The sequence below is a fragment of the Physella acuta genome, unplaced genomic scaffold, assembly GCF_028476545.2.
Source record: "Physella acuta isolate Inbredline_101_S28 unplaced genomic scaffold, ASM2847654v3 ptg000774l, whole genome shotgun sequence".
Classification (NCBI taxonomy): Eukaryota; Metazoa; Mollusca; class Gastropoda; family Physidae; genus Physella; species Physella acuta.
Genome location: NW_026732292.1, coordinates 258,589 through 271,330, shown reverse-complemented (window position 1 = coordinate 271,330; position 12,742 = coordinate 258,589). Strand labels below are relative to the sequence as shown.

Here is a 12,742-nt window from a genome sequence, read left to right as displayed (position 1 = left end):
AGTTTAGTCGCTAGGTAGCTAAAGTAGTTAAACATTAGGAGAACATTGCACAATGTCCAATTTAAACAATATAATTGTTTATATTTCCAGTTTTAAAAATGTGTGATTATTTATATGTGTGTCTGTCTGTGTTTGTGCGTACGTGCATGTGTGTGTGTGTGTAAGTGCGTGTGTGTGAGTGTGTGTGCGTAAGAAATTGTGGGTTGGGTGGGAGGGCTAAAAAACATTGGGTTATATTTCTAAATGTTATAGTATGATACATTTTTAACATTTTTAAATCTCATGTATTTGTTTATACTGTTCGACTTACTCATAATTTTACATCGAATATGTTAGTGTTTACTAAAAGTTGGCATTAGAGATTAAAATACTTAACGTGGTGCATATGATAAAGTAAGGGACGACTGCTCTAAAGTAAAGGTTTATAAAAACAGCGCTCCCGGTGTGAAATTATATTTAACACGAGCCGGCCCGCGGCATAACATACGCCGCTATTTAGTTGTTTCTAATTTTCAATAATTCATAATTTGTGAATTCGACAGTACCAACGCTGACACTGAAAATATTTCTTTAAAACACTATAAGTAGCTCGTTAAGGACCATAACCCCCCCCCCTTCCTTCCCCCCCCTCCCCCCCCCCCCCCCCCCCCTACGTTTAAAATCGTTGGCTCTGCTTGTAAACATTTAGAGTGAACACAGCTCACTAAAACCATGTAGGGGTGGGGAGGTAGGGAGAGCGTTTGCAGCTTGTTTTCTAACGGATCGAAGAAGAGAATTATATATATAGATGGTAGGAGAGTGTCTAATGGGGGTAGGGGAGTATTTGGGTCAAACTTTTGGGGGTGGGGGAGTATTTGGGTCTAACTTTTGGGGGTGGGGGAGTATTTGGGTCTAACTTTTGGGGTGGGGGAGTGTCTGTGAATGTATTTGGGGATTGTCTGGACTTTCTTGTGAGAGGTGGGGGCGTTTCTGTCTTGTGGGGAGTGTCTGGGTCTGTTTTGGTGGGGTGGGGAGTGTCTGGGAATGTCTTGTGGGGATTGTGAGGACTGTCTTCTAGGGGGGAGGGGTGAATTTAGTGTTCAGGGTTATTTAGCATATTTTCTATTTTTAAAAATTGTAAATATTCTTTTGACAACCAATGTTTATATTGATTTAAACAGCTGGCTGTATTAAAAGTTTTACATACAAGCTTATCAGTTATTCGTAAGAGCCCTATAAAACTTTGTTTTAATTAAATGAGATGAATTCCTGCATAATATGTAACTTTCTAATCAAAACAACTGTTATACATATTGGGTTCATATGGACTAAGAACGAAAATGTTATGTAACAATAATTAAATTCCAACGATGGGCAACTTGTTTACTGAGCTGGTGCTCCTCATAATATACGAAGGGTGTCCGTTTTCCAGAAGTCGTCATGTCCGGCAAATTTCCGTATACCGGTAGTTGTCATTTACGGCAAATTTCCGAATATTGCTAGTTTATCAGGTTCGTCAAATGTCCGTATATTGCTAGTTTGTCATGTCCGTCAAATGTCCGTATATTGCTAGTTTGTCATGTCCGTCAAATGTCCGTATATTGCTAATTTGTCATGTCCGGCAAATTTCCGTATATTGCTAGTTTGTCATGTCCGTCAAATGTCCGTATATTGCTAGTTTGTCATGTCCGTCAAATGTCCGTATATTGCTAGTTTGTCATGTCCGTCAAATTTCCGTATATTGCTAGTTTGTCATGTCCGGCAAATTTCCGTATACCGGTAGTCGTCATGTACGGCAAATACCCGTCTAGCAGTACTCATTACTCGTGACTAATTGAGTGACTCGACTTTACATTGGTGAGGAGTCTAAGATCAACTTGACCCCATATAGCGAGCCGATGTGCGTCATGACTCCACGTTTGACGTTTACCACATGTGTCGTGTGACTCACTGCGTGTCGTGACTCTATGTATAGCCTGACCCTTCGAATGACCTGAAACAGAGCGGCAAGCTTGGAAGTCAGAGACACACGGCACATAACCTACGACTTTTTTTACTGCCGTTTATTTTTCCAATTTTGCTATTGTTACAACTATTGTTTATTTTAAAACTCGCAGCAATGTTTGTTGGAGAATATGCTAAAATGTGTGTTTACATTTCTGTTGTCACATTCCAACGGCGCAACAGCTGGTTCATCTCTAAACACTTGAACTAGAGGTCATCTCCATGCACCTGTGCCTGCCTACAACTAAAGTAGGCATATACCAATGGACTCGTGATGTATTGCTTTAAATAACGAATTACTTTCTGAATTTTGGTGCAGATACCGAACTTTATTTTACCATACCCTCCCCCCCCCCCCCCCCTGCAAAGCGATCTGACAGTGTGGCAGATGAAATAGAGTTCATTTGTGTACAAATGAATCCTGTAACCAGTTGTATTTTTAATCGTCTTCAGCTTTAACCATCAAACTCCAGTACCATTTAGTGGCGGATGAATTCGAAATATTCTAGGCGGTTTTCAGTTATATACGACCGTCCTCGAGTAACCCGGGACAAATAAAAACTGAAATCGAATATTGCGGGCATAATATTGTTGGGTCGGAGGAAATTGGCTAAACTTGTATTTAGAGATTAGACTCTTGACACTGAATGTAAACTTGCCTTTGTCTTACACAGATAAATGGTCGTTTTCTTGCTAAACGTGTATTTAGAGATTACACTGTAAACAAACCCACACTGTGGCCAACCACAGCTGTAGGCGAAAAAGAGGAAACCATGAACAGTCAAAATACCTATGGTCAAACTATCTGTAGGCAAAGACTTAAAACCGGAGCCAACGATTAAGACATAATAAAATGACAATATCAAACAAAAGTATTTGAAAATTAGCCTGTTAGTATTTTGTATGTAGATCTATTTCAAATCTAGGTTTATCAAAAACACAAATATAATTATACGTTTTGTTATCATGTTTATTCGCCAACTTCAGCAAGTTTTATCAACCATATTGAAGAGGTATTGTAGACTAGACTTCATGTCAACTTTATTCCACAAGGAAGTCTTCAAAACATCTACAAGCTGAACGCATGCCAGCGAACTCGAATATTGTAAATTTTGGTGTCACCCCAAGTGTCCATGAAAAGTTGAAGTCCTGTTGTAGTGACTGAAGCAACAGTGTACTGCCATCTGGTGTTGTAGAGTTTTTCAAAGTCCATGATTTCCACAGACGAGATAACAATGGGCGCCACGGCAAAGGGCTGCTTGAAGGTAACATTAACCGTCTTTCGTTTATACGGAAAATTAATTGCTGTGTAGGTATTTGAATCTCCAAAGTCGACATAACCTACCTCATACTGTGTTACTGTAGAGAAAAAAAAAGTTATTTTTATGATTATTTAAAACATCTCCCTCGTAAGTAGTGGTCGAATTCTGCGCTGCCCATGGTGGACTCAGTTGTAGTCTAACGGTTGTTGAAGGAGCCCACTGATAACTTTTTTAAAGGGGCCCGAAAATGTTAGATACGCCTCTGGGTATAAGATCTTATTCTCTTGATTTTATTAAATTGTGAGTGATTTCTGGTGAACAGAAGTATTACTTTACGAAATATCCGATTTAAAAAAAATGAATACTTTTACCGAACCCATTTCCTCAAAACTTTTAACGCACGTATAGACTTTGTTGCAATGCATTGTTACATAAAATTTGTCTGGATTAGATGTTTAGTTAACTTTTTAAAAATTAATTAATGTTTCATTTATAAAGCACTAATTTTCCGATCTATTCTACACACATTGTTTACGTTTATTTTAGTGCGAATTTCTATTTCTACGCAATTCTATTCTACTTTACAATGCAATATACAAGTAAGTTTTAGGGGAGATTACTCCCGCTTTTCAAAAAACTTACATGCGAAGCTTGACCACACTGAGATTAAAACCAGGACTATGACAGGAAGAAATCGGCACATCTTGTTTCTGTAGAAAAAAAATTGAAGGTTATTCCAACTTGTGACACGTTTGCCCTTTGATCAATTAATACAATGCATATTTCTTTCTTAAAGTTTAAAATATACTATACATAGTGGCAATTACATTATATGATTTTTTTATCATTATTATATATTCGGCTATTCATTAAAAAATGTAGAACATTCTATTTTTTTTATATAAAACTAATAAAATAAAAAATTGGTATAAAAATCAAATCATAATAGACTTTTATGCGAGTCGCTTTAAAAAGAATCGGTATTTCGCAAAATGTAATTCATTGTGCTTTATATTTTTGTTAATATAATTTTTATTCATCTTATTTTGGTTTTAGTTTAGATATGTTTAGTCTAGATCTGCGAGTTTAAATCCCTAGCAATAATACATGTTGTGTGTTGGCCTTGAAGTCGCAATTGTTTGGTGTAGTTCGATAAATATTTCTATAATAAATAGTTCTTAGAAAATAGATCGACAAATTGTGTGTATGCTAAAAAATTAAGTTCACTAACTTTATTTAAATACCGTTAACCATTCTGCTAAACCTGTCACTTACATTATACTAAATAAATAATTATTCTGGTACGCACATTATTTAAAAAAAATATTTAGCTGACAACTAAATTCAGCAGGTATAAATCACGTGTTTTTATAAAACTTTGAAGCCTTAAAAATAACTTCTTATTTCGACAAGTACTTATTCTACAGATGAATATTGACTATAAATTTCAAAAACAATTTACCTCACAGGAATTCTTTTACTTTCACAAATTATTTTTGACGGCTACCAATGTTGAATAAAAAATTCTTAAAAAAGTACCGCATTTTATATGTTCGTTTTGTTTTTTAAAAATGTAAATTTATTCTGAAAATAATTATTTACTAATACTATTGTTTTTATCGAAATGTCTTTGAAGCTTTTGATCAAAATTAATTATGCATTAATTAATTTAGCATAATAATTAACTAAATAGAATCAATAATTTTTAATTAATATTCGGTTGAAGTCACCACGACAGTTTCAATCCACTTTCTTTTTATTTATTCGTTGAAATGAAGGTCCTTACACTTCAAGTAAAGGGGTGAAAATGTTAATAAGCTAGTTAGCTAAAAAAACACTAATTAAACTAATTGTGTGTTTGTCTATTTGTACGAGTGTTTTTCCATGTGTTTGTCTGTTTTTGTGTATTTGTGTATGTGTGTTTGCGTGACTGCGTGCGTGGATACGCATCAGGACGAGAAAGGCGAAAGACAGCAAGTTTTACATGAGTCTGTTCTTGTTGGACCCATTTTATATATTTTAAAATACATGTATTTGTTTAATTAAACATTTATAATTTAGTCGTTATTTTACTTCAGAAATGTTACAGTTTTTACTGAAAGTAAGCGTTTGTAATGCTAAAGAACAAATGTAGGGGCACAGAGTAATAACTATGTAACCACTGTGTTATTGATAATGTTTTTAGAGACAGCATAGACAGGTGTTCAGGAATTATACATTCTGGTGACTCATGAACTATTTGGGGATTACAGTACGTATATGGTTAAGCTATTACAATATTTAGGCTTTGATGTTCAGTTAAAAAAAATTATTCTTTTGTCAAGATTAACCTACACTTATGTTGATCTCAACAGCTGACTAAAAGTATCAAATTACCCAAATCATAAGTGACCTACTTGTGGCCTTTGAAGTTGGTTGACATACGGCATATGGTGGGCGGTTAGTCACCATGGACAGTAAATTATCGAGTGCTGGTATTTGTAATGTACGGCAAATCTTCGGGTAGAGTGAGATAGTAGCAGGAAAATACGGCAAATCTTCATGGGAAAATCTAAGTAGCGTGAGCCAATAGTCATGTGGAGTCACTCCATTGGAGTCGTGAAATACTGAGTGACGTGTTTCCACGCTGAGCAAGTCTCTTCGAGTGACGTGACAATGCGTGACGACAGCCATGTGTTGTGTGAGCCGTTGTGTGTTGTGACTCCGTGTGTGACGTGACGATCTATGGGCCTGACTCCACATGTGGGTTTGGATGTCTTAGTCACACACCATAGTACCCGCAACACAACGACGAATTAAGCATAGACGACAGCAGATGATGAGCTCCCTTTAGTGCATTGAGATGTTATGCACGCTTTAATGGACGAACGGGCGATACATTTATACACGGGTACACGTGTCAAGACTATGCAGAGCATTTTTCTCCTCTGTTTTACTATGTAGTTTTTGTTACAGTTATTGTTTACTTTAATTTTTTTTTTGTCAGGTTGCTTACAAACTCTGTTAGATTTACTTGTTTATTTTCCACGAACTGTTAAATTCGTTAATCACGTTACTCATTAGCACAAATTATGCTCGTATGTCAAAGCAAAGTTGAGCTCGCTCGACAGCTCTTATCTCAAAAATCTCGTATGTCGGACACTCGTATGCTGAGGTACCTCTGTATACATTTAAAACATTGAACCCCCCCCCCCCCCCTCAGCCCCAACCCCATGCTTCAAGTAATCTCCCCCTTCCCCCTAAGCCCAACCACCCTGGAGAAAACTGTCAGCCAGAAACCCGGAGCGCGCTACTTCTTAAACCAACCGCGTTTCTCCGTCACTTCGCGTCGAATCGAGGGTCTTGAAGCGCGTTGTGTGCTGGTGCAAAAAACTAAAAACCTCTGCAATATTGTAGGGGTAGTTACGTCCCTTTACATCAACCACTGGCCGTGGATAGGTCCCATTTACTCAGCCAGTGTGGATTATTTTTAGAAGCTCCAAACATCCCAGCTTCGGTAAGTTTTATAATAAATAATGCATGTATATGAAAGGCAAATATTTTTGTGTGTTGGTGATCATAATTGATGGTCCTGTATAGAAAACTAAAATAGTCCACCGATTCAATACATTTTTGCTACACTTATGAATAATGTAAAACCGGAACGTCGTCGCACACTTTCTGGCCAAATTAAATGAAAATTCAAATTGTTTTCTAATAAATGATCACTAAATATAGAACAAAACTGTTTTTTTTAATTACAAAATTATATTTTTTTAGCTTTTTTTTTATTCTCAAGCCCACACCATGTAGGAAAGAACAAGCTGTATCAATTATAAATAAGATGTGGCTTTATCATAATTAGTACAAAATAATGTGTAATAAATATTAAGAATTATTTAAAATTTAGTATTTTGATAATGATTATTTTTGTAAAATATACTGCAGAAAAAAAGTTAACAATAATGTTCATGGACACAAACATATTAGAAAATGTTAACAGGAAAAGATTTTTTTTAATTTATTAATACTAAAAAATGTTATCATGCTGACATAAAATGTGATGACAATTAAAATATACCATAAGTAACGTTACAAGCAAGTAAAATATTTTTATACAATAATGATTGATGCTGCTACATCGTACAATGAAAGCACAATTGCAGAAGATCCACAACGGTATTTAGTTATTGTTGACAAGCGTCAATCTTATTGAATTCAATTGATATTTTATTTAAATAATTGTTAAATTTGCAAGTACACATTTTGTTACATCAATTGATCAATGTATATTCGTAAAATTTATGTGTATTTCATCATCTAAACACAGAATAGTTTTGGAATGTATACCATAAGCATTCATAAACTTTAAACTAAAATCTATATACGCCAATTTTTAGCAGAGAAATCACCCTAATTTTTTATTTAAATCTTAATATTGCAATATGAGCGCCGATTTATTTGTGTTATTTAAACCACCAACAATTTAATATTTTAAGATAAATCGAAAACATTATAAAATACATATATATATATATATATATATATATATAAATATATATATATATATATATATATATATATATATATATATATAGAGAGAGAGAGAGAGAGAGAGAGAGAGAGAGAGAGAGAGAGAGAGAGAGAGAGAGAGAGAGATCATCTCACATTTGCCATTAAAAATCATCATGTTAATATTTTACAATCTTGAAACATCAATATTAAGATATATTGATAGCTCCACCTTGCATTAATCATCATAATATAGACACATCCATTATCGTACCATTTATTAACATGTATATCTCACCAAATCAATCATAATATTCAACGACATCAAAATCGACATACACATTCAATATACATTGCAAGTTACATTCATAATAATATGCACATTCTCTAATCTTATTGTAACGGTTATTAAATTACCATATTAAAAATGTTAATCCTGGTTATGTAGCTAAGCGCTATTTTATTCTATTTCAGGAAATGGAATAAACTTCGAAACTAAATGGACTCATTTGATCGTCTTCAAACGCTAGCTCCGCGTGACATAACGCTAGAATTGTCATCTCCAAGGTTAAGCCTCAAAGCCAACCTTTAAGGACTGGTCTTATAGGACATGGTTCACTAAATAAACCAAAAAAATTCCTTAAAGAAATACCGTAACAATTCATCAACGTAGACTAGACATATGTCATCTAGATAGACTGTCCATGTCATCTGAATAGACTAGCAATATGTCATCTTGAAAAGACTTATCATATGTCATCTGAATAGATTAGCCCTATCAGTAACCTGAAACGACTTTTCTTATTACATCGCCCATTATTTCATTTCACAATTTAACCATTTATTTCATCTGTAAAAATATATAGAAGTCATCTTCAAAAACTAGCCATACTTGTCATCTTGAAAGACTAGCCATACTTGCCATCTTGAAAGACTAGCCATACTTGTCATCTTGAAAGACTAGCCATACTTGTCATCTTGAAAGACTAGCCATACTTGTCATCTTGAAAGACTAGCCATACTTGTCATCTTGAAAGACTAGCCATACTTGTCATCTTGAAAGACTAGCCATACTTGTCATCTTGAAAGACTAGCCATACTTGCCATCTTGAAAGACTAGCCATACTTGTCATCTTGAAAGACTAGCCATACTTGTCATCTTGAAAGACTAGCCATACTTGTCATCTTGAAAGACTAGCCATACTTGTCATCTTGAAAGACTAGCCATACTTGTCATCTTGAAAGACTAGCCATACTTGTCATCTTGAAAGACTAGCCATACTTGCCATCTTGAAAGACTAGCCATACTTGTCATCTTGAAAGACTAGCCATACTTGCCATCTTGAAAGACTAGCCATACTTGTCATCTTGAAAGACTAGCCATACTTGTCATCTTGAAAGACTAGCCATACTTGTCATCTTGAAAGACTAGCCATACTTGTCATCTTGAAAGACTAGCCATACTTGCCATCTTGAAAGACTAGCCATACTTGTCATCTTGAAAGACTAGCCATACTTGTCATCTTGAAAGACTAGCCATACTTGTCATCTTGAAAGACTAGCCATACTTGTCATCTTGAAAGACTAGCCATACTTGTCATCTTGAAAGACTAGCCATACTTGTCATCTTGAAAGACTAGCCATACTTGTCATCTTGAAAGACTAGCCATACTTGTCATCTTGAAAGACTAGCCATACTTGTCATCTTGAAAGACTAGCCATACTTGCCATCTTGAAAGACTAGCCATACTTGTCATCTTGAAAGACTAGCCATACTTGCCATCTTGAAAGACTAGCCATACTTGTCATCTTGAAAGACTAGCCATACTTGTCATCTTGAAAGACTAGCCATACTTGTCATCTTGAAAGACTAGCCATACTTGTCATCTTGAAAGACTAGCCATACTTGCCATCTTGAAAGACTAGCCATACTTGTCATCTTGAAAGACTAGCCATACTTGTCATCTTGAAAGACTAGCCATACTTGTCATCTTGAAAGACTAGCCATACTTGTCATCTTGAAAGACTAGCCATACTTGTCATCTTGAAAGACTAGCCATACTTGCCATCTTGAAAGACTAGCCATACTTGTCATCTTGAAAGACTAGCCATACTTGCCATCTTGAAAGACTAGCCATACTTGTCATCTTGAAAGACTAGCCATACTTGTCATCTTGAAAGACTAGCCATACTTGTCATCTTGAAAGACTAGCCATACTTGTCATCTTGAAAGACTAGCCATACTTGCCATCTTGAAAGACTAGCCATACTTGTCATCTTGAAAGACTAGCCATACTTGTCATCTTGAAAGACTAGCCATACTTGTCATCTTGAAAGACTAGCCATACTTGTCATCTTGAAAGACTAGCCATACTTGTCATCTTGAAAGACTAGCCATACTTGTCATCTTGAAAGACTAGCCATACTTGCCATCTTGAAAGACTAGCCATACTTGTCATCTTGAAAGACTAGCCATACTTGTCATCTTGAAAGACTAGCCATACTTGTCATCTTGAAAGACTAGCCATACTTGTCATCTTGAAAGACTAGCCATACTTGTCATCTTGAAAGACTAGCCATACTTGTCATCTTGAAAGACTAGCCATACTTGCCATCTTGAAAGACTAGCCATACTTGTCATCTTGAAAGACTAGCCATACTTGTCATCTTGAAAGACTAGCCATACTTGTCATCTTGAAAGACTAGCCATACTTGTCATCTTGAAAGACTAGCCATACTTGTCATCTTGAAAGACTAGCCATACTTGTCATCTTGAAAGACTAGCCATACTTGTCATCTTGAAAGACTAGCCATACTTGCCATCTTGAAAGACTAGCCATACTTGTCATCTTGAAAGACTAGCCATACTTGTCATCTTGAAAGACTAGCCATACTTGTCATCTTGAAAGACTAGCCATACTTGTCATCTTGAAAGACTAGCCATACTTGTCATCTTGAAAGACTAGCCATACTTGCCATCTTGAAAGACTAGCCATACTTGTCATCTTGAAAGACTAGCCATACTTGCCATCTTGAAAGACTAGCCATACTTGTCATCTTGAAAGACTAGCCATACTTGTCATCTTGAAAGACTAGCCATACTTGTCATCTTGAAAGACTAGCCATACTTGTCATCTTGAAAGACTAGCCATACTTGCCATCTTGAAAGACTAGCCATACTTGTCATCTTGAAAGACTAGCCATACTTGTCATCTTGAAAGACTAGCCATACTTGTCATCTTGAAAGACTAGCCATACTTGTCATCTTGAAAGACTAGCCATACTTGTCATCTTGAAAGACTAGCCATACTTGTCATCTTGAAAGACTAGCCATACTTGCCATCTTGAAAGACTAGCCATACTTGTCATCTTGAAAGACTAGCCATACTTGTCATCTTGAAAGACTAGCCATACTTGTCATCTTGAAAGACTAGCCATACTTGTCATCTTGAAAGACTAGCCATACTTGTCATCTTGAAAGACTAGCCATACTTGTCATCTTGAAAGACTAGCCATACTTGCCATCTTGAAAGACTAGCCATACTTGTCATCTTGAAAGACTAGCCATACTTGTCATCTTGAAAGACTAGCCATACTTGTCATCTTGAAAGACTAGCCATACTTGTCATCTTGAAAGACTAGCCATACTTGTCATCTTGAAAGACTAGCCATACTTGTCATCTTGAAAGACTAGCCATACTTGTCATCTTGAAAGACTAGCCATACTTGTCATCTCCAGACCCGTGAACTAGATGTCATTTCCATAGACCTGTGTTTGGCCACAGCAAAAGGTATGTCATATACTATTAGATATTTAATTTGTTGTATATTGCTTCAAAAAACGTATTTATTTCATTGTATGCAGATAAAAGACATTTTCTTACCATACCCTCTGTGTAGCAGATGAAGTAGAGTTCCTCTGTGGATAAATGAGCATTTTAACCACCTCATTGTTACTCGCCTTTAGCATTACCCATCTAGAGTCTGGTACACGTTAGAGTTGACTGAAAAGTAAAAGTGAATAGAAAAAAAACCTTTCAGTTACATTTCGCCTAATTTAAAATGATGTAGCACTTTTCGCCTAATTTAAAATAATGTAGCACTTTTAGTTATTCAGACGGTGTTTTCTTTAATCAAATCTTCTGGGGGATTGCCCCCCCCCCCCCCACTCCAACACAGGAGCGAAAATAATTGACATAGAAAATATATACTGTTATTAATGTCCTCGACCCCTCAAAATTGAGCTCCACCGTCCCCTCCCCGAAAGTTTCAAGTGCTCTACCCACCACCACCACCACCACCCTACTCCCGGAGTAAATAGTATGAACGAAACACTGCTGTCCGGGCACAAATCATTCAACTGTGTGTATTATATAGTATCAGGCATTGTTAGTGGCGTAGCGAGGTCGGGTGTCACCCGATGCGGTACTTAATGGTGTCACCCCCCCCCCCCGCCCAGAGGCGTAGCGACCCTTCCCGGGGACAAACTTCAAACTTTCGTTGCACCCACCCCCCCCCCCCCCCCTTAAACTTTCGATTTGCACCCCCCCTCAAACTTTCGATTTGCACCTCTTAAAAGACTATTTAACACTTGAATTAATCACTTAATTACGTGGAATTATCATTTTTCTCTATATATTTTGCTATTTTTTGCCTTGGTGTCACCCCCCACCCTAAATGGTGTCACCCAATGCGGTCCGCACCCCCGCACCCCCTCGCTACGCCACTGGGTATTGTCTTGAGGTTGTAGGGACTGGAGCACAATAGTCACAGTTCTTTGTTTCCTCTCTAAAAGTCTACGGCCATTTTTTTTTAAATTAGATTTCCAAACGTTACATAGTGCATTAGTGAACTATTCAAATGGTTGATGCGTCCATTTTGACTTTATAATTCAAGCATGCTAAAGATAAGGCTGACATAACAAACGCTGATTTACAGTATTCTCGTGTCAATTGTTTCACTGACTTCAATCAAGTTTTAGATTCTAAGTGAGATCTAGATCTAAA

At 36.4% G+C, this 12,742-nt stretch overlaps 1 long non-coding RNA gene across 1 annotated transcript; it reads right to left on the bottom strand.

Moving 5' to 3' along the window:
- Positions 1–2,951: 2,951 nt before the first annotated feature.
- Positions 2,952–4,785, bottom strand: LOC131950623 (uncharacterized). The gene is made up of 3 exons (XR_009388329.1): positions 4,708–4,785; positions 3,888–3,955; positions 2,952–3,342 (listed from the first exon to the last, which is right to left on the bottom strand). It is a non-coding gene; the product is annotated as an uncharacterized LOC131950623 (long non-coding RNA).
- Positions 4,786–12,742: the final 7,957 nt, after the last annotated feature.